Source organism: Dromaius novaehollandiae, chromosome 3, assembly GCF_036370855.1.
Source record: "Dromaius novaehollandiae isolate bDroNov1 chromosome 3, bDroNov1.hap1, whole genome shotgun sequence".
Lineage (NCBI taxonomy): Eukaryota > Metazoa > Chordata > Aves > Casuariiformes > Dromaiidae > Dromaius > Dromaius novaehollandiae.
Window position 1 is genome coordinate 50949911 of NC_088100.1, and position 23445 is coordinate 50973355.

General features: G+C 41.9%; 1 protein-coding gene across 2 annotated transcripts in view; it reads right to left on the reverse strand.

Moving 5' to 3' along the window:
* Positions 1 to 23445, reverse strand: part of SESN1 (sestrin 1) — an 85591-nt gene that overhangs the window by 18619 nt on the left and 43527 nt on the right. The window contains exon 1 of one of the 2 annotated variants that reach the window (XM_026119965.2): positions 2885 to 2905. The exons of the other annotated variant lie outside the window; for it this stretch is intronic. The gene's annotated coding sequence lies outside the window, so the exon portion shown is untranslated. Of the gene's footprint in view, positions 1 to 2884; positions 2906 to 23445 lie in introns of those variants that run through there. 2 annotated transcript variants of the gene reach the window in all.

A 23445-nucleotide genomic window follows, 5' to 3' on the forward strand; every position in this document is an offset into this window, starting at 1 on the left:
ACACAGGCTTGTGCTCAGATACTGTTGAAAAAAGAGAATAATTACCTGAAAATCTGAAATGCGATATGTCTCACCATGAGAGGTTTTCCTGGATGTTAGATGAAATGTTACGCCTTTCAATGAATTCAGTCAATATGTTAACAGCCTCGAAAATGAAAAAAGTGGCAGTACTCCCTCCGTTCCCTGCAGTGTTTATCCTCCCCACCCCCTGTTGCTGATTGCCTTGTCGGGGTATTTGTGAGGAAGCCTGTTTACATTAGCATTTGCTCCTATATAAAGGAGCTCGGTAGATAAAGATTTCTCTCGGACGTCACCCGAGAGAGACTATCTGTCATAAAACAGCCAAATCAACAGCAAAAAGTGATTAGGAAATTCTACCATGTTCCCTGTTTTCTGTGTCAGTATAGATGAAGGCAGTGACAACGTGTTAGGAAAAGTGCATACAAAGGCGAAGAGGAAGCTTCACAGCTGTGGCAAACAAGTACTAGTTGTCTTAAAAGGTATCCCAGACATCCCGAGCACACAAGGTCTGCTCAGGTCCCAGGTATGTCTCTGCCTTAGCAAAACTGCATCACCCCAGTCTGCTACTGCAGGTACCCAGATATTTCTGAAGTGCAACTTCCCCAAAACAAAGAACACAGAAAACGGAGCCACGTGCCGATCTAGAAATCAGTATGCAATTGTAGGCTAAAATTATACCCATCTGGGGGCTAGAAAGACAAGCTGTCCCACAGTGCTTTATCAACCTCATGAAGGAATGAGGCTGGACACCGTAAGGCAGAATCGAGTGCATTTGGGGGACGTGGGCACAGATCTATGGTATAGAAAGCTGACATGACTTGAGCTTGTGAGACAGTCCCTTGGGGAGACACACCACTATGTCTGACCATGTATGAATGCAAGGTAACAGAACTTTAATCAAACGTTCGTAAGGGAGAAAACAAATATTTAACGGGAAAATACAGATAGATACCAAGTTTTCCTCTCACACAGAAAGACATATGACAAACACATTTGTGAAGTCACCTGAAACAAGCCAGATATAAAGCAAGGAAACACGCTCTTCCATGGTAAGCCCTTTCGTAAGAGTTGCTTCCATAGAAGGATGATGTTTCACATCTGTGCTCTCCAGGTTAAGTCATCGGAAATGCAATTTTTCCTTATTGCTACAATTAAAGAAATGTACTGGTGAAGTTAAAAGGAGAGCAATCACATACAATGTGAAAGGCCTGATCCCGCTAACACATATGCCTATGCATATGTCCACAACTTGGAATAGTTCCATTTTAGTCCAATACGGAGACTTTTTGAGAAAAGTTCAGCTCATACAAATGAATCCGAAGGCTTGGCAAACCAAGTTCTTAAATTCTTTCCATAGCAAAGCTATCTAAGCAGGAGCACTTGAAATGCCTGTTCTGGCAATACCCTGGACATCAAATTAGTATCTCAGAGGACAATCAGGCTATTCTTTCCAAGAAACATTTACAAGTAAAAACAGATAATTCTCTGCTGCTCTGAATACCTGATTTGTATTAGTTCTTAGAACAGTATTTTTCTCTATTGTGGTTTCACAAGATAGTGCCAACCTTGGCAAGACATAGCAAGTTTAGCAGAATGGATAGAAATACACCAGCATTTATGTCTGAGCGTCTTTGAAAGCCCTGAGATGGCTAAAGGGCACAGATGCACGTTTGCTTGCATCTGTGGCTACGTCACCGAGGAGGTTACTGTACTAACCTGTGCGTCACCGTCCCCCGGTCTCTCTCTCTGAAGACCTGCTCACTGAGTTGCTTTATGCTTTTGAGCGCTCAGTTCAGCTTTTAATTAGAATAGTGACTGGATACCCGGTTGGTTTTGATAGTTTTAGCTCATTTGGACTGATAGCAGTTAGGCATTGCTAATAATGAACAGATCACAGGGGGCTATAACTTTTAGCAAAGAAGCAGTAACAGATGCGTGGGGGCAATAAACTTGTCAGGCAGAGCAGTTCAAGCAGCTCCACCTCATCTGGCATCTTAATGAAGTCACCAGGGGTTTCAGCAGTGACTGAGCAGCCCCACACCAGCCACTCTGAACATGTCACCATTCCTCCCATTCCTGGCTTTCCAGAGCCACTACCCTCTTCACAACAATTTTCAAATATGTATCTCCTCATAACTTTATTATATATCTATTATTTCCAAAATATCCCCCCCAAAAAATCTTGATCATGATAACAATATGGGAGGCATAGCAACTGAACCATTAATTAATCAAATTGATTTCAAAGCATTCTTTTTTATTTAATCTTAATTGGATTTGTCAATCTTCAAAAAACTAGCTCTATTATTAGAATTAGTGCATAACTCTTGGGAGGGCAAACTACACTCTTTGCATACAACTGAGAGTCTAAATTCTTGCTGTCCACACCACACAGGACGAGGCCTTACGAATGGCATAGCAGCTGATATTTTTACAACAGTAACAAAAAGCAAGTTATTCAGGCAAACAGAGGGTTCACAACTGGCCACAACAGGAAATACGTTTAAAGCACTATATAAAAGCTTCCATTTCATACTTTTAGGATTGCAAGCCTGGTTAAGACTAAAAATTTTAGGATAGTAAGAGATTAGATTTACTGTTTGTTTTTGGAACCTTATCTGTACTTGAAACACTATTCTATTTTTCTAAGTCTTACTTAAATGATGATTTCTTTATAGACACATCTTCAGCTTTAACAGGCAAATGACAGTAAGTAATCAGTTTTGTGAGTAATTACAAATCAGCTCATTCCTAGCCCACTGTAAGTAAGACCCAGAGTCTCTTTCCTCAGAGCTGCAAGAGGCTGTAAAGATCTCACATGCTACCTCTGAGCTGTACTCACAGCTGACGGGCTTCAACTCACCAAGCTCAGAGAACTCCAGTGCCTTGCAGTCAGTTATCTGTTCCCTGAATCTTTTGGTTTCACACTCAGGAGTCTCTTCTTTTATTCCACCCAAGCAGCCATTTTTCTGTCAGTTCTTCTGGCAATTTCTGCCTTTGCTCGAGATTTCTACAGCTCACCCCCATGTTGGTGTGTGGGTGTGCTTAAAAAAAAAAAAAGTGTCCAAATTTATCATCTCCTTCTGCAATTATTAGGTATTAGGAGTACTTTGAAGTTTAATTTAGGGAGCTATAAGAAGTTGAGACCTTGAGATTATTTATGCTCTGGCAAGGACACAAAAAGAGACTTATGGTTTCTAAGATTACTCTAAATAGGTAGATTAAAGATGCATTTCTAAAGCTTAGTAGATTGAAAGAATATCTTACCAGATTATTCTGCCTGCTTTTATGAGGGTTCACAGCTCCTCCTAGGCTGATAAACAGCAACTGAAGTCATTTGGTGGATTTGCTGTGGTTATCCAACGTTAGGAAAAGAAAAACTCTGCTGTGGTTGTGAGGTGGCTCTGGGCTTGTGCACTCTCCCCACTGTACTACAAAGGAAAATACTCCGGGGTCTCCCCCTCAGGCATAGCTCTCCCAAAGTCTGTGTTAACTAAGGTCAAAGCTGGCCTTGGTAACCCACCGGTAACTTCTGATCTTCTGGTGGGGTACAGGGTATATGGAAAGTTCTCCAGCTGCAGATTGCCACTCCCCGGGGTAGGGAGCATCTGCAGGCTCCAGCCACGCTGCTCTCTCTCTCGGTACTAAATAAATGTTAAGGTACAAGAACTAGTTTAACCTTAATGAAAGAGTGTATTTGGAGTTTAATTGAGGAAAGCAAAATTTTAGCTAACTTATAGCTTCGTAGAACTGGTGTTGCTAAAAGACACCTCTCTTCCCTCCAGTTAGCAAACTGGCAGGCCACATCAACTCCCAAGATATTTTGCACAGCTCCTTGGAGCTGGGATCTCATTTTGTCAGGTCTCCCTTCCCACAGATGAATATTGAAAAAGGACAAATATCCTTGCTCAGCTGAGTGAAAATTCACCCTTTGGAACTTCCTGCAACTCCTTGTCCTCATAATTGATTCAGTTAAGAGCAATGAGGCAATACCATATCCTATGTTAAACTAGTGTACCGTCCTGTACTACCTGCAATGCTGCCTGACGCAGTACCTCACCACCGTCGTGCAACGGTGCCATTGGAACGCCTGTCCGGGACACACCGAAGTTGCTGTTTCACTTTAGGCAATCCACTGCAAACAAAACCTTTTACCCAATACAAATGTACAAGAGAAGGCCAACTGCATCATCTCTATATGTGAGTTTAAGGTTTCTGCTTTTGTTTGTTTGTTTGTTTAAACAACGTATACCCTCAGAAACTGTCCTTATAGGAAAACAGAAGAGACAGTGGAACATAGCCCACCTTTAAATTCTGACAAAAATTAGACACAATGGCAAACATACGTTTGGGGGGAGGGTCCTTTACAAGTACTCAAATGTTAAGCCCAGCTTGCTGAAACTGGATAAGGCCACGACAGCAGATGATCCATAGCTGCCCTGCTGTGAAGTTACAGTGAGGACGCAGTGAATGCTGTGCATCTGCCTGGTGGAGAGCATGCAACTAAAACCTACCGTCATACTCTGGTATACACAGACACAGCCCAGAGGCTGTTCTCCTCACTAGAAACATTTTCTCATCTTTACCCTTCCGGGGCTCAAATGCATATCTCCAAAACTGCCTGAAACTCTGAACCGAGGCTCATGCCTGCGTGTTTTGCTTTTGTAGGTACAACAAACAAAAAAGCTTATTTCTGCAGAGCCTCCACGAAAGAACAAGCTAACAATTTATGAAACACTTCTTACAGTTAGAGTTCAAGACAACCTTTAATCTCACATATATTCACATTACAGCCAAAACTTAAGCAATTTTTCCTTTTTTTAAATAAATTCAACTTTTTCCCCACAAAAAGAAAGGCAAGAAGAATGGAAAGCAACAGAAGTGTGTCACTGAACACTCTTCAGTGAGACGCTTAGCTATCTTTCTATAGCCTGATTGTTACCAAAAGATAAAATCAAATGAAACAGTGCTAAACGAACATGGGAAGTACCGCCACAGATTCAGAAACCCTTGTATGAGTTACTGCAGTCTGGGGAACTGTTTTGTGGCTTTCTTCTTATGCTTGTCACTTTTAGGAACAGAGCAGCAGACAGGGAAAAAAAAGAAAAAAGTTTTTGGTTATTTTATTTTCAGTTTCTGTAGTCTAGCTGTGACTCAAGTTGCATGTCTTACTTAGGCCAATACATATTAGGAAAGAAAAAAAATGAGTTTGCTATTTTTTGAAATCTATCAAGGTGTTTATATTAGAAAAAAATCCAACTCTCTACAAAGCTGTTCTGTCTTAGCATCTTCTGAAATGCTGTATCTTGATGGTCAGGCTATGACCTCCTCAAGACTGAATCTGTCTTCATATTTGTTCAGTGTATAGAGCCAGGTACGACATTACAGAATTTACCAACTCCTTTAGTACATTAACTTGCCAAAAAGTAAGGGCAAAAGTAGGTATCAATGTCCTAGAAGAGTATCCCATGTCACTGATTTAACTATAGTACTTAAGGAAACAGGCCATCCTCTAGGTGCTGTTCATCTCCTGATTGTTGTAAGTTAGAGAGAATACCTGATCTCCTGTTGTCACATCAAACCTGTTTCATCTGCTTTTATACTCAAAGATTACTCAAAGATAGGCTCATGAAGTCCTCTGCTAGAGAAGAATCATGAAAACAAAAAACAGATGAACCATAGATTTCTTACCGTTTTTGTAAGTTATTGGTGCTCTGTTTAACTTGAGACACCACCGTACTTCATCTCCCCTGCTTGAGAAGAGGATAACATGGCTAAGACATTTCGACCCAAATTAGTGTGTTGGCCTCTGCATTCCAGAGGAGAGCGCACTACTGCCCTAGCGACGCAAGCCCTGAAAACACCATCTCCCACTCGCTGATCGAAACCATTTCCTTCAGTAAGTTTTACTGCTTTGGTAGCTGCATTAATGTGCCATTTCTTGATGCTACTGTAAGTCAGAAAGACACTGACAAACCAAAAAAATACTTTAAAAACCTGACTTCAAGTATCTGATGCCCAAATAATCCCTATTATATCATGTTACCTGATGACGAAGAGCAGGCTGAGAAAATTCAGACTGCTCAATCGCATATACAGCCACAACTTTTTAGTGCAATGAGCTGCAATCTTTTCTAATACATTTAACAGTTCATTCGCTAGTAGCTTGATTAGTTTGAAAAGAACTTACTCCATGTGTTAGGTATGCACGGATTAAAAATGGATTTTTCTGCATGGGCTAAGTGTGGATTGAAGCACTTTGATTCCTTTACGCTAGCCAGAGCAGTGCTGTGTTACCCAAGGCGGTAAGAAGGTTAATATGTTTAAACAAGTCGCTCGCTAAGCTCCTCCTGGGGCCTGGGACAATCCCCTCCACAGGAGCGGGCGCAGCCAGGGCTGCCAGCGTCGGGGCACCCAGCGGGCGCCGCTTCGGCCCCGCCGCCCCCGCGGCTGGGCGTGGCCGATGGGGCCGGGCCAGGCCCCGCCCCCTGCCCGCGCCGCAGCCCGGCAACAGTGCCAGCCAATCGCCGCCCGGCGCCGCGCCACGCCCCCGCCCCGCCCCCAGAAGGCGATGGCGGAAGTGCGCATGCCCCGTGTCGCGGGGGGGGGGGGGGGGGGGGGGGGCGCCCCTCCTGCTAGAGCGCCGCCGCCGCAGGTGCGGGGCCGCGGCGGCCTTGGGGCCTGCGGGGCGACCGCGAGATGCCGGGGACGCGTGTGCGGCCGAGCCGCTCGGCTTCTCGGTGGAACCGCTTACTTTTCGGGGCTTGGCAACGCTACCGGCTGCAAGCTATGCCGTTTGCTGCCATTCAAGCAGTGGAACTGTTGCTGCCTTCACCGGCTACCTTCTCAGATAGGCGTCTGTTAGGGGAACCAAGTCCCTACAAGCTTGAAACAGATTCTGGCAATCTGTTCGCATGGGTGTCTGTTTGTTTAAAAACACACAAAAACCCTTAACCACAATTTTGGATCTTAGCCTTAAAAACACTGTTTGTTAATCATAATTTCAAGATCAGCCAGTTGCAATTGCAAGAGAGAGGGCGGAAAGGTCACCTACCATTGCTGGACCACCCTGACTACGCACTGTACAGTGTTTTAAAAATGCTGTCTTAAAGTCCTGGGAAAGGCCAGCACTGTATGTGTAGCCCCTCAGAGTCAAAGTGCTAGAGCCACACAGCAGATGGGCCCCAGAAGACAAAATGCAAAAGACAAAATTAGCAGAATCAGTATTTTTGCAATCAAGATAACATTACAGTCTGATTTATAGCAGTTTCCAAATGTCAGAGGAACAAAAAAGTAAATAAACCAAAATGCACATCACACACACACACTATACTTGCACATATTTTTCTTTGTTCTAATACTGACTTAGTAAATGTCCTTAAGATAAAGAAGGGCTCTGGCATTTACAGTTGACATTTCAGCTTAGAAATCTGTTCTACCGGATATGAAGCTGTAACATCCAAAACACCTTGCCATTTTGTCAGTAAAGCTACAAATCTACACCCGCCCATCTGTTTTTCACCAGCATGCCAACTACCATCTAACTGCTTAGCAGGGACTCCAAGACAGCAAAACAACAGGGCAAATGAAAACTTTGGCAGAACTGGACCAAGTTTTCACTGCTGATGAAGACCGAAGCTTACAAGCTTAGTAACAAGTTACCAGCACAAAGTTCTGGCTCATTCGGTGACATCCCTGTATTACTGACAACAGGATGATTTCTCATCACACCAAATGTTTGGTAGGTTTGTCATCTTCCTGAGAATTCCTCCTCATGAAAGAAACTCCCACAAAAATCATTCATCCCATCATTTTCTAGAAAAAAACCGACTGTACTATTTGCATTTACTATTCTAAATATATTTCCCCTTTTAGAAAGTAAATGTCATAAGAGTAACAAATGAGTTAGGATGCAAAATTTGACTCAAAAGAACATTACAGAATCTTACGTGCACTGTCCCACTTTCGGAGGCTGGCACAGCTAAGGCTAAAACTGGACTAGGACTGTAGCCAACGAGGGCCAGAGACCTACCTGTAGGGCTCCAGCTAGAAGCAGCTGTCATGCTAGATTGGGGACAGGGCACACAGGGAATTACTTGGCAAAGCTTAGGCCTGGAGTTGTCTGGGATCACCACAAGATGGCTAAAGCAAACTGGATGAGGCCAAGTCCAGAAGTCATTTTAGTCGGCTTAGATCTGGGGCTCGCAGAGAACCCAGAGCCAGGGGTCTGCCTTATGGCTTGGGCCAGCAAAAGCTGCTAGGGCGGAATTTGAGCATCGGGCTAGGGAAAGAGCCTTTGGGGTTCCTCGAGATAGATGTCAGCATGAGCCTGGTGGCAGTCATTTTGCTAAGGCAAGATGCCTACAGCCAGCAGATGAAATTCAGAGCTTGCACTATCACAATCCAGAAATGTAGGTTTAAGCATGGGAAACGAGAGAGGTCTCTGGGCTAAGGTGGGATTTGAGCCAAGACAGTTAGCATTAAAGACAAACAACTCTCTATGTAGCAGGCATGCACCCATTTGATAGTCATGATATCTGATCAGTAGTGAACTGGCTCCAACTTGAACCTAACCTTGACCTAAAGGGCTGCAAAAAAAAAAAAAAAAAAAGGGGGGGGGGGGAGGAGGGCAGAGGGAGAGGGCCTGAATGTTGCTTCCAAGAGGCCAAGTCTCTGCTCTGTGAAAATAAGTACATAAAATCCTACATCCCTGAATTCCTACTGCAGTAGGAATCTATATCCTTTCTCACACATGCAAGGGCCACATTTTCTGCAGTAAAATCATTCTCAGGGCTATAGAAGACTAATGCAGCATTATAGACACAGACAGGTACTTCATTAATAGCCGTCCTGTTCTGCATTAATTCTTTTGTTGAAATATGATCAGGACATTACTGGAAAGGAGTGTTTTATACTGGAACTGCTTGAGACTTCAGGTCGTTTCTGGCAGGCTATTGCCCTAGCTGAGGGAAATGGTCTTGTGCAAGCAATCAAAATTCATAGTCTGACCACACCTAAGCTGACCTGAACAGGAAAAATAGATAACCCCCATATAAATTTGTAGAGCAAATATGTTAGTAGTGGTGGACTTTGCCCCCTTTCACATGATGTAGCAATTGGACAAACTCTCCTAACAGCTGTGAACCTTTCTTAAGCACAGCTGCTCCAAGAGACAGAGAGAAGAAGAAAGAAGCTAGGAGCAAGCTGGTTTCAAGGGAGAGACCAAGTGAAAGCAGTCATTGGATAGGGGCCCCATTTGTCTGAATGGGAATGCCAGCATAACCCAGGTGCCAGCATACATGATGCTAGCACAACAAGTTTTGAAAATACAAAAAGTATGAAAGGTAATTCCAGTGTATGCAGAGCACATCAGGCTCGCTGGGCACTGCCTGGCCACGAGTATCATGTGTTGCAGGTCTGAATGTGTCCCAAACATACCACACACCTGGATGTATGCACACAGCCGTCATTTTACATGGACTGTGTAACCAATCACCAGAAGACTGAAATGATCATATTCCATTTTTCCCTTGTCTATACAAACTCCCAGGAGAGCAGGACAGGGGAAAAAGGGACAACAACGTGTGTGGGCAATGGCAGCATTATCCATGAGGTCCTAAACACAGAGTAACTCTCTGCAAGGGCACCCACTGGGGAAAAAAACAACACAACTGTCTGACCTGCCTCATAACATTACGGAGGTTCACATAAACAAAACATATGTTTAGATTATTGGGCTCAAAATTCTTGTCTCTGAAGTTTTGCTCTACATGTCAAAAGTAACCCTTTGTTTTAAGAAAGCCTTACTGGCCACAAGTTTCCCCAAGAGAGACATACTGCATCCTCACACACAGACAGGCCTGCCAGGCAATAAATGGCCAGTATGTCTGGGATGGCTGGCACAAATCCAGGTCTGAGTGTAGACGAATCACAAGATTCCTCCCTAAGAGAGGTAAACTTAAGAAGGTGTCTGCATACAAAAAGGACAGAAAGGTACTGGATACAGTTATTTTATAACTTGCTATGTTGCCTTGCATGCCAGCTTTGTGACATTTATGTGGTTATTAAAAAAAGAGAGAAAAAACACAAACAAGTCGGTATGCACAACTTTTTTTCTCAAAGCACAGCAATAAGGAATGCTGGACATAGAGGTGTCCAAGCCAAACTTAGAGCAATCAACCTCATGTTGAGAGCTATTGGCTAATACTTCCCTGCCCACAATAGCTGAAGACAGGCTCAATCCCAAGCACCCAAAGCATGGGAAGGGCTGCAGCCTGTGATTCCTATTTAAAAGTCAGGGATATTATCAAGCGCTGCAGGAGAAACCAAACTCTGAACCTGGCAAGTTTTCTTGCCAAGCCTTTTCTGCTTCTATTTAGAACAAACTCTTGAGGGCTGTTATCTATTTTAAAGTAACTCAATTTTGCATTTGGGTATCCTACTAAGTTCTTAACGAATCTATGCACGGTTAAAATATTTTTTCCTATAAAATACAAGCATATTATGAGATCTGTTTTTTTTTATTAGGAACAACTTGTTGACAGAAGAGAGTAACAACACTTTACATCATGCTTTTCAAACAGTAAATAAAAGCTTCTATAAAAGCAAATTTATGTCATGTTTTCTCTGCCAACTAACAAAATATCAGCTAAATGTTAATGGCATTTATCCTGCTATTTTAGTCACCGTTAGATTTGAAGGAATACAGCTGTATCCATTTTTTTCCCAAATGTACTATACAAGTCTTGTCTGCCTGGATGTTTTTCCTCCTCTCCTCTCACAAAACTTCCACCAACTGTTGGAGCAGCCACGCTATTGCATTTGACACTAATGTGAACTTCCTGAGAAGACCATCTATAACTTTTATCCCATCTTGTTCCCAGTTGTCTCAGGGGACGAAGGGAGTGGGCAGCTGCTCAGAAAGTTTCTAGCTAAGAGCACATTGTGAAAGGAACACAAAGGAGTACTGGAATAGGGAGTCAGCAAATTAGATTTGAAGATTTAAGCAAACAGCCAGGAGAAACAGCACGTATTTTTAGTCTGGTAACAACCTTGAATGTTATATAAACATACTGTGTGCATTACTGTGGACAGAATACCATTTGCATGGCGGAAGGGCTGTTAACCTCTGTGGCCTGCTGCTTACAAACAAGAGTTTGCATCAAGCAGAGGATCCCATCTAGATGCACTTACCCAGACTGGAAAACTTGTTTACAAAAATATTGCTGCAGCTGTGTGAAAAGTGGGTGGGGAAAGACCCAGGAAGAACGTTTCCAAGGTCTTTAATTAACTTCTAAACAACGCTTCTTCTAAGAATTAACACATTTGTTCCATACTTTGAAATTATTTTTCCAACTTAATCCTTTGCTTAGTATCTTAATTCCCCAAAAAATGAGCAGGACAGCCAAACACAGATGGCAGACTCGGAGTGCACATTCAAAGATACCTCAGCAAGACCATGGCTTCCTCACCTATTTTACGTAATGGAAACATGCCTTTTCTTAAATATGAATCAAATGTAGATATCGGAGGTATTCACATTTAGATGCTTTTGACCTGTGCACGTATCCTTAATACAAGTTTACTGGTAAGGCTCGTACACCATGTTCTTCCCTGGTAGGACGCTCTTTCAACAAATACAGTCACAGGTAAAGGCCAGCTCCTGAAGCAGACACCTAACAGGGACCAGAATGGCTGGAGAACAGCTGGGACTTTTAGATCCAGGTGGGCGCACACAAATCAAATTCAGTCCAAGCTGACTTCGCTCTCAGCCTGGACTCCCTCCCTGCTTTGTCTTTGCCAACTTGTACAAGCCCAGGCAATATAGGCAGAAGTCTGGGTAATGTTTTTCTACTGCTTTCTTGTTTTCAGTCTCTCTTGCCTCCACTGCTTCCCAAACTAAGCCAGCTCAGCTCTTCGTGACATGGGAACTAGCATTGTGAAAGGGGTCAGAGTGACTGCACTGGAGCTGCAGGGAAAGGCCCTGCAAGCAAAGCAGGCACCCAGTACTCCCCAAAACCCTCTGCCTGCAAAGCCTGTGTTTAAAGGGGCGAGAGTCTGCTTTCTGCTGTGCCAGATTGCTGCCATTTCCCTAAGATCTCCAGCTCTCCACAAACAGGTTAGTACTTTGCTGATGGCTCTCTATCAAAGGTACTCTCAAACTGAGAATGTCTGAACTGGCCCAGGAAACACAGGCCCTGGCAGAACTTGTCTGGATTTGAGCATGTTATTATGAACTTGAAAACTGGAAGAGTTTGCTAAATCCAGGCTGAGTTTCATCTTGTTTCATGCCACGACTTCTTTCTACCTCAGAACAACTCTAGAGGTAGAGGCTTAAAACTCTCCATGTACATGATATACACTGAGAAGTAGAAGCAAACAGGCTGAGCTCCTCCCCAGTGTCTGATAGCCAGATCCATCTGGCATTAAGGACAGGGAAAGCAAAGTCAAAAATGGCAGTTTCTGGAACTGATGGATGACAACTGCCTGAGCTTTCTGGTTTAACAGAGAACACTGGGGCTGAGGACTGCTGGGAAAAAGGATCTTTCTCCTTGTCCAGCTTTTATGGAGTCCCCCGTAGCACAGGGACAGTAAATACTCACCCCAGGACAGCAGTTTCATAAATGGCTGCATAGTACATCAGCAATGAACAGAAGCCACATAGTAAGGCAGGAGGCAGTTTTGTGGGGGGGCAGGGGGGTAAGAATTGGCATGCAATCGCCAAACACAGTAACTTCACTGAAATTTCAGACAGCAAAAGTTTAAGATAGTGCAGGCACCTCATGGAAAAACCTGACTTTATCCAAGCTGAATGTGTGACCAAACTGCAACTAAATCCTTCCCAATGGCCTAAGAACTTTTCTGTATAAACTCTGCAGATGGATGTGTTTCTTAAAATTGAACTTTCAAATCTTGTTATTAAGCAGTGCTGCAGGTCAACAGAAACATACAAATTCTGTGTTATAAAAACACATGCACACACACAGGTAGCTTCTCCCTTCCTTCCTCTGCAGCTACTGCAGTTAGTGTCTCACTTCGGGCAAACACTCACCCAGACTTGGGGCAATTCCAGCTGGCTACATCAGGTGTTTATACAACAGTGGTAGCATACAAAAGTAGTCTTCGATGTCATTCTACAGACTTTATCATCACCAAATTTATTACAAGAGACAGCCTTCTATGTTAATAATTATATAGCATCTTCGAGCTGGACGTGGCCATCATTTGAGAAAGAAAATCCAGATACCTTTATTTCCCCTCTTCAGAATAAACAAAATAAATCACCACTACAAGCATCCTTTAATTCTTGCACACATTTTTTTTGGAGACAAACTACCACTGACTTTGCAATTAGCACTAGAGGCCAGTGACAAATGGTGTAGCAGTATCTGCTAACACATAATTTAACAAAGACAGCAAAGTCCCAAAATGAAGAGGAATGCAAAGCCCTTCACTGAGCAAGAAATGGTGGACAGCTGGCAACTGCGTGAGAGATTTAATGAATACAGGAGCATTCTCTTGAAAACTGTCTACTTGAGTAAGGCTGAGTTATTAAAGATTCTTTGTTTATAAACTGTGTTGACAGGATTTAAACAGCCTATGCAAGAAGGATTAAGAGTCAATCAAAATGTCTGTACAGATAAGAAAGTAAAAAGAAACCGAGCCCCTGAATTCTGTACCATTAAAGACAAGAACATCTAATAGCCATGTTACTCTGGAGTGGTCACTGTCTTTAGAAGATAAAGGCCTGTGCTACAATGGACCCATCGCAATGGCCACACGCAGTATGTCCCAGATGAACAGAGAATAAAAAAATGCTGACTTTTAATTCTGCCTCCACAAATGGCATACCATTTAACCTTATCTCTGTTTCGGTCTCTTGGCACACAGGCAAGATGAAGCAGGCTGCCTTATAGTCAGTGAGGTAGGCTCCATGCTAGCACTATTTAATGCTTGTACAATGCTTTGAGCTATATTCTCCCCTCTCTCCCCCCGCCCTTTAAAGCTATACACTAAAAATCATGATATCCCATCCCCATCAGGTACCAATAGACACCAAAAAGGCAAGAGGCTGTCCAGACATGCTACAATGATTTGGTGTTTTCCTCCTTTATGTAACTGATGATCTTGCTATTCTCTGTTAGTTTTTTTTTTTTATAACTGTACAGCTTCAATATAACTCGTGTAAATACTGATGTTGGGGGAGGCAAGTGGGGATTTCTGGGAAGAAGAGTAGGTCGGAGGTAAGATCTAGGCCTTAATGTTTTTTTTCCTCTTATCTCGAAAGTATCCTGAATCACCCTGCTTTACACGAAAGTTAATTTATGTATCCCTTCTTAGAGTAACAAGAGGAACAGAAACACACAACTAGGCCTTTTCTTTTCATTCGTTAATCCCTCCACTACCCTTTCTCATTTCCCAAATATTGCCTTTTCTTCAGACAAGATCTTCACTCCAAACTCCACCCTATCCTGCCAACTTGAGTTGCCTATTTCTGTTGTGTCTTTTGTGAGACAGCCAAAGCTGAAGAGCATTCAAGGTGAAACTCTACAATACCACGTCTTGTCTTGGTTTCCATATCCTGTAACATAGCCTGATGTTTGATTTGCCTCCTTTAGTCTCCTCCTAGAAGAGGACAAGAGCATTATGAAAGAGCCCTGTAAGAATCTGGGCCATTGATTTGAACAAGGACTCTTTAGATATGACATGTATCACCAAAGAGCACCACTCAAAAAAGTCAGCTCTGGCAGCAGCACTGCCATTTTAGCGCAGGGCTCTCACAGCAGAGCAATGCGACGCAGCAAGGCTGGGCGGCTTCTGAGACCTGAGGTTATCTCCTTGCACAGCCCTTCACCGCGCTGTACCAGCCTGTCAGGGCTAGTTCACGTTAGTCCAACACAGCACCACAAAATATGTCATAAACATATTCCTATTACTTATCTGTGATGATTATCATCTTACACGTTTTCCAAGGGATCACACAAGCCATTACATAAACACATAATCAGAATATTACTTGTAAAGGGGACAGCTATTCCACTAGGAAATGGAGTTATGTTTAAAAAACAAACAAGGAAACTATGGCTATTTGGGAGTACATTACCTCCATGCAAATTTAGGGTGGAAATGAAGAACTTCAGTATACAATAGCCCCAAGGATATCTAAATAGCTAATCAGCTCATTTGCTGTATTTGTGTAAACCACACAAAATACTCAGATTCTGTTGGAGATATGCTCTCCTAGCTCCTAAGATTGCAAAGTTAATCTTTTAATGCAGTTTTACTGCAAGTCAACACAACCCTATTTTCACTAGCCTAGCAGCCTGTGAAACTACCATGATAAGAGCAAACTTCACTCCCTCCCTTATCTTCACATAGGTGAGGAAGCGAAATCCCTAGTCTAAATATTTGGATGAATGACTCTTTGGACAAATTTCATCATTCAAACTCATTGTATCCATGAGTGTTACAGCTTGCATTGTAAAAGTATGACTTTATATCCTGCAGAGTAGGATTGGTATTGTCATTCAAAACAAATGTTTGTGATTGTTCACTTTGCAGTAACATGTTCATGGTCCAGTCCTCACTCTGGAGAACATACCCAGCAAATCTACATCAGGGAAGCAGAAATAAATGTAGCAAAAAACAACTCATGCCTTAAAGCGCATTGCTTATATTAGGATTTCTTACTACTGAAAAAAATAAGATTTCATTGCTGTTTTTCCTGTTTGGACTGCAAAACCAGCATAGGTAAGACAGTTGGGTCTCCCAGTTTCTTAGAATCCCTAAATGTTAATATGACAACAGAAAGGACTGGACGGAAATTCTGTAGGAGTTATGAAAAATGAGGTGAACTTTAAAGCCTGAAAGCCTCCTTGCATTCAGGCAACCACCTCATTCCTCATGAGTGTTAGTCAGCAGGTCCCCTGCTTCAGTGCACGTAGTTAGAGGATTATGATCTAAAAAAGTGCAGTTTGGCTCCCTCACTGTAACCTCATGATGTTATTTGGGCATTTGTGAATAGCCAGATCTCCATGAAGGAGAGCTGCTAATAGCATGACATGTACCCATCACACAGCAAAGCAAGTGACCTCACCTAGGCAGCTTGTGTAAACACAGCAGTCACACAAATACGACAAGCTTCTGAGAGTACTTAAGGTTATTCTGTGAAGTTTATTTACTGTGTTGCCTGGAAGCACACAAACAGGGCTTTGGGGGGATTTTCTTTTATTCCCCCCCATTATAGAATTTTCCATAGAGGAAGTTTATGGAGAGAACAAGGATCCCTTAAAAGAAGGATTTTGCTACTGTAGTAGAGTAGCACGCCATACTTTGAAGCACAGCTTTTCTAAACAGTCTTTCCCAAAAGAGCAGTCTTCCCTCTTTAATACCCATTTCCATTAGGGGAGTTCGTGTTAGAGACAAGAACCGACTGCTCTTCAGAGTACCCTGTTTAAACAAACATACTCTGCTGGAACACAACAGACTCTCCCCAGAATGCATTTTGGAGAGGCACCATATAAAGCTCCCTGGACATGAAAGCAAAACTAAATTTAAATTCTGAAAGAAAAAGTTCAAGCCCTTTGCAGGAAATTCCTAGAATTTGCATACATTTTTCCTAAGCCAGTAGATGTTACTTATATGTTGTCAAACTGACAGGAAAATTCAGTCTTTGGTTATTCACTGAGATCTACCAGAAAGTCAAAACGAAAAACAAAGACTGGGTAGACTCAACTTTCTGGTGGTCTCACAGAGAAACGGCTAAACTCTAGTTCTGCCCAAAATAGAAGCCTCCCCTATGTTATTACATGTTCCATTAATTCTAGAGCACAACTTCTATTTCATGTGGAGCGGTGTTACAGAACAGAAACCCCATAAGAGTAAAGATGAAGATTATAGCCCCAGGGAGACAGCTGAGGGGAGAAGCATCTGAATTGACTCTAGGAAGGATAAATGGCATTTTTTCCCTGAGGCAGTCTCTACTGAAAGTTTGCACAAATCAGGCTTGCATCAAGCTGAGAGAATGCAATGCTTTAGTCCACCTCCTATGTGTCCCATTTATTAGGTAATCAAAAAATTAAGACAAGGGCTTTAAAAGCTACAGCTCTTCCGTATACCTTAACTCCAAAAATACAAAGCCATGTATAATGCCCCAAAGGGATGCAGAAACTGACCTCGGTTACCCCATCACCACATCCTGATGAAAGGCAGTAAAAAGAGAAGCCTCATCTTAACCAAAAAAAAAAAAACCCAAAAAAAAACAAAAAAAACCAAACCAAACCAAAACACCCACAAGCAAAAGAAACTTCCAAACATAAAGAGATCTCTAGCAAAATCCCTGTTTTAAACCCATATCCTAATTCTGTATATTCACAACTAAAACTCCAAAATCAAAGCATTTTAAATTTGGGCTAAACCTCTTTAAGAGGCAGGATTTCATTCTGCCAGTCCTTTAAGAGCTTAAATAAGCAAAGTGCAAGGTCATTATCTAGGAACACCACTACAGAAAAATGGTTTGCTAACCGTAATCAGGACCTGAGATCCTACACTGGCACTTTTCATAGTTTCTTTTCATAGTCACAGCGTATCTTGCTAAGATAGACTTCATAATGCCATTGCTAACCACACATAAGTACAGCTATATTTTCATCCAGGTAGAAAGTGAAACAAATGCAAGTCTAGAAACATGAACATCATCAAATATAACAAATGACAGAAGTACAGCTGACAGTAGGTATTTAACCTTATGCGTGGCTCAAAGCATTATTATTTTCAATTCTTCAATGGCCTCAGGCAATTTGTGACTAAGAGGCAAGGGAGCAGTTGATTGGTGACTAAGAGACAAGAAAAAAAATAAGGTGATTAAAATTTCTGAAGAGCATTCACTCTGTGATAAAGTTTACAGAACAGGGGAACAAAGCTACCAAGAAAAGGTTGCAGCACGTAATCTTGCTGCTCCTCAGAACAGTGCTCTGGTGCTGCAAAGGGTAAGGGCAGAGGGAAGAAAGAAATGAAGAAGAGATAGCTCTTCCTATCCCCCAATAAAATCAGTTGCAATGAGCCACTGTGAAGGGCACTTCAAAAGGTTCAGGTGCCATCTCTGTTCACTCCTGCTTTAGCAACTGCTGTTGCTCATTTTTTCAGCACTCTCCATTCTTCCCAAGCACCCACCTCCAGTATTAGTTACTCTAACTGGGAAGGAAGTTACTTTTCCTGCAGGTAGCTCAAGGCTGTAGGTAATAGCCTTGGACAGTCAGTTATTTACTTCACCTACCCCTCAGAAGATGGGGACAAAATATTCTGCCTGTTCTGCCCAACCCTCTGCCATTGAGGAAGAGGATGGCTAATGGCTGATGCACTGCTGAAAGCTACTGTTGCAGTGAACGCTCTTGAAGAGGGATGAATTATATTCCCCTGACCTTAGCATCACTGGAGGCAGGAAGTTGTCTCCAGGCCATTTTTCTGGGTGTCCAACTCTAGCTGATCCAACAAGTCTCCAGATAATCCACCGGAGGATCAGTTCCTAACATTTCATATCTTGTTCTCCATTCTCAAGACAGAGACCAGACCTTTCACACCTGACAGCAAGAGTAAGAAAAGGCCCAGCGGGAGTTTCATAGCTGTGCTTCCTTAACAGTAGCTGAAGTTCAAAAGGAGCATTTCACCCATGCCCTGTTCCCTCGCTGGCTAATTGCTACAATTATATTCCTGTTCCCTTCCTGCACTAACTCTGCAAACAGAAAGCAATCCTGTGCTACATTTTGGAAGGCCCATATATTTTTTTTCCTTCCGCAATGTTAGTAGCTGTATCATCACATCAAAGAAAACAGATGATTTTCAGCAGGCTCTCATGCATGCACAAGTGGAAACAGGAAGACATAACTGTTTGATTAAAGTCTTTTTGAGGACCTGAAGATTCACACAAAGGTAGGGCTGATGAGTCCCCAACAAAACTTCACCCATGTGGATGATGTTCAGATTTCCAAAACCCCAAAACACTTGATGTACACTATGTGGAAACTTCCTTCCAGTTTTCATGAGCAGAGATGAAATGGAAGTATGGAAGAAGTGCAGGCCCCAGCAAAGGTGAGATGTGGGCAACAGATGGATGATGGCAGGTTTTCTAGGGGTCTTGCAGAGTCGGAAGAGTGAAAGGATATTCCTGACTTTACTATGGAGGAAATGCAAGGCAGAAGGGAAAGAACTTTCATCAAACCTGAATGCAGAGGAGAGTGAAGAGGATCTCAACCAGCTTCTACACAAAAAGACAGAGGAGGATGAGATGAGGAGAAAAAAAGGTCTCTAGTTAGTACTGAGCCAGACGGTTAGATATAAGATGAAAGATTCCAAGCACTTGAATTTTTGAAGCCAAGGGTATGAGGAGAAAGAGACATGACAGCCAGCTCAGGGAAGGAATTTGGAGATGATTCAACCTGACTGAAGCAGCACTTCTTGTCAATCAGGACAGCCAGCACTCCCTTACAATGCCAACTCAAGCACAATCTGATCCAAAGGAAAATGAAACATGCACAGCAAATTCCAAGAAAGGCCACTAGCTGTCTTTTCTCCAGTTTTTTTTAAATAAGCTGCTCTACAGAACATCTGTAAATCTGTAACTGTCATTAAGGAATGAATTTTTAAATGGTCCAATTTGTTAGGTGTTAAATCCAGTCTATCACTAAGGAAGGAATACAAATTGGCAGCAGCTTGACACATACCAGAATGGGTACATCCATTTACAAGATATGTGGATCTTCCAGAATACCATGGCTATCTCAGGAAAGCCAACTATTCAGCATGTCCAGCGCCAGAACAGCTACACCTCATATGCTCTCCACATGCCTACCATAGCTCAAGGACACTACTGGTCGTTGGCCTTTCAATGCGTGTAACTGCAAAATCAACCCCATTAGGAAGAGGAGGAAACAACGCTCAGTGCAGCTTCCAGGCAGAATAAAACTCTTAGGCCATAACCTCAAACTCTGATAGACAGCGGTGTAACTGAGACAAGTACCCTTTCCCTTCACTGTAGCTCCTGACTAACTTGTGAACATTTGCTCCAGACAGAGGATGGGTGTACAATAGCATAGTAAAGAAGGAGAAAGGGAGCTGTTAGAAAATTGAAGATCTCTTAAAACCTTGTGATATTTCCTCTTTCATCCCATTCTAGAAGTAGGGCACTCACATCTTTTCAAAAGCTTCTTAAACAAAAAACTGTGCCTGTCCGCCTGTGGTCATGCACATAAGCCCTATTTCCTCCTTTATTTGTTAATCAGTGCTAGATTCTCTTCCCTATTAAACTGGTTACTTATTCGTCATTATGGCTTATGATTCCTGGCAATTACTGAAGAACAGTTTGAGGCCATAACTGGGCACATTAATCTAGAACAGCTATTCTGGAATAACTTCCCATGCAGACAAACCCTTAGGAAGACTTTTTTCCTCCTTACAAGCTTACAATCTCAGTGGAGAAGAGTGGAAAGAAAACATTATGCTACAACAGTTAGCACAGTGGGAACCCAGTCTATGACTACAACTTCTGGAGAACCCCATAACATAACAACAATAAATGAATACCTAGGGAAAATGATTGAAATCTGTTGCTTATCAGATTATAATACAAATCAGTATGCCAATCCACCAGGGAAAAAGCTGACATATGTAATTAAACTCAATGTGAAATCCTGCTCTACAGCTACTTAGTAGAGATTTATTATTCTGCCCTCCTTAAATATGTTGATCTTATTTATCAAAGTACTGTACTTAATTGAAATCAAAAGCTTACTTTACCCTCAAGAGAGACAATTATTCTTTTCCCACAGTAAATGTCTGAAAGCTTTTACATCTACTTTAAAATGTAATTTTGTTCAAGCAGCACTGTTTGGTTGCCCTTTCATTGCATCTCAGTGATACCATAAGAAATATACTTAGTCCATAAACAAAAATTTTTTTGAGAGAGAGTTTTACACAGTTGTACAGTTAGGCTTGAAAATTCACCTGGATCCAGAAGTCCAAAGACCACGTCTGCAGATAGCAGTCCTACACTTACTCTGCCAGTGCAACAAGGTGTCTGAATGCAAGCCACCTTCAGTCCAGAAACTATATAACCATGACAGGCACCATTTCGGAGCTAATAAGCCCCATCTGTTAATGTGAGAAACAGGCCTATTCCTCCTGGAACATACCCAGCCATAAGGAAGGTCAAAATACATCCTGGTTACATACTTGCAATGTCACTCCGTTCAGATCATTAATAATCATTCAAACTAAAGCTGGTAACTGATTACAAGCTAGTAAGATGGCTCGGCTGATGCTTCTCAATCCTGGACAGCAGCCTGGTTTATTCTTACTACTAGGGAGTCCATAAAACTAATAGGAATCAAAGACAGTGAGCATTCATCCAAGTTGCTATGTTTAACAGATAACTATACTGGGAGAGGAGACAAACTTTGTTGAGAAAGAATCCTTTTTTCCAGCCTTATCTGTATGTAATATTTGTAGTTAAACTGCTACCAATAATTTAAAATGGTGTTGGTTAAACTATGACAAACCTATGTGTGCATTTTTTGAATGCTATTTACAAATGGCTTAAACAAGAAAGAGATAAAACTGAATCAGTAATGAGCTGCTTCTAAGCCAGTAGACATGTATTTACATCAGTGCTCAGACTAGCTTATATCTTACTGATGGGTTTGAGTATATATGGAAGAGCATTTGCAAAACAGAAAACTACAAAGCTGTATACACACACACCGCCGTTCCTGCACTGTTGTCGAGTCAGCCTGGGAACAGCTACTGCTGCACTTTCCTTGTGAAAGTGTAAGCACTGTAAAATCTGATAAGAGTCACTGCAGGAGTATATTATAATAAGACAAAATTCAGTTTCTAATCTTCATCCTAATAAATACACGAGGATGACAGAGGCTCCATGTGACATATCTGCAAGTATGTCAGGACTTTTAACAGGAAACCTCCAAGTTTGAAGCTTAAGAATTTGAATTTGACAGCTACCTATCAATACTGGGTGGTCTAAGCAAAATTCCAAATTTTAGTCCTTTTCAGCTCCACAGAAGATATTTATCAAAATCTTAGCTTCCAAATTAGCAAATTTAAATAGGCATAATCCAAATATCTGCATGCTGTTTACTTGTAATTCCAAAGTAGCATCGAGTTCTCTACAGCTGCATTGAAAAAAAAATTTTGCTGGATTACTGATGTCAATTTATTGTCAAAATGCTAATTCTACAGAATTAATATAAACAGGGGGAGGGAGGGAAAGAAACTCGAGAATCAATCACTCAGGCACTGCTCAGGCTTCCACAGGTTGCTTGCTGAAGGAACAGCCTCCCTTTTTTCTCAGATACAGTAATACATCCTCTAAAATAAAAAGTATATTACCTGAACTGTAATAATATAGTTTCAGAGAGAAGCATAAGCAAAGTATGGAGGGGAAATGGCTTTCTCTGCTGTGTTTGGGTACAATGAGGAAGTGCTAGAATTTGACAAATCAAAACCTCAAAAACAAAGAAACTTGCTTGCTCTACCAACTGTGTGATAACAGCTCAAAATGATACACTACACTGTGGTATATTGTGTAATTTATCTTTGGAAAGGCTATGTTGAAATATTTGTATAATATGAATACTTAAAGCATTTAATTTTTCAAAACAAATTAGCAAAGAGACATTGATTACTGTTACTCAGAAAATGTATGTTGTATTGCCTAATGAGAGTAGCATCAAAGTTTACATGGATTTTTAACAGTCTCTTCTAAAGCAGTGGAGAAAGCCTGCATGATGTGCTCCTCTTCCACCTTCAAAAAAAAAAAAAAAAAAAAAAAAAAAAAAAAAGGGAGAGGTAGAGGAAGTTTTATCTGCTAACCTTGGAAATTCAAGTCTTGTCTACCTGAGCCACGAGAGAACTAGTACAGCTACACTGCAATTTTAAGCAAGTAAAACTCTGATTATAAATTACAGTATGACTTGCTCATTTTGCAACTGTGCTTTAATATCTGGAAGGCCCTGCCAACCAGGCTGTTTCCAGGAATGCCATCTTTTTGGCACATCTGCCTAATGGTTTACAAGCAGAATGCCAGGCTTTTGCTTTTGATGAGGGAAGCCCTTGCTCTAGCGCAGTTTCTACCTGCTAAGACACCAGCTCTCTCCAAGTGCGATGCAGGCCCGCAAGCAGGAATGCCAACAGTTTAAGGAGCAGCCTTGGCGACAAGGCACTCTCCAGACTCTCGAGTCCTCTGGCCCAGGCTTATGCTATGTGACTTTACCGCTAGAGAATACTACTACACTCACCTGGGTAAGCATAAGGAGAGAACAGCAATAAAGGGTGGCTACAAAAGCATTTCACTGTAGATGAAAGGGGGATTTAAAGGAAATGAAGTAGGGAAGAATTATATTGGTAAGCTGCATT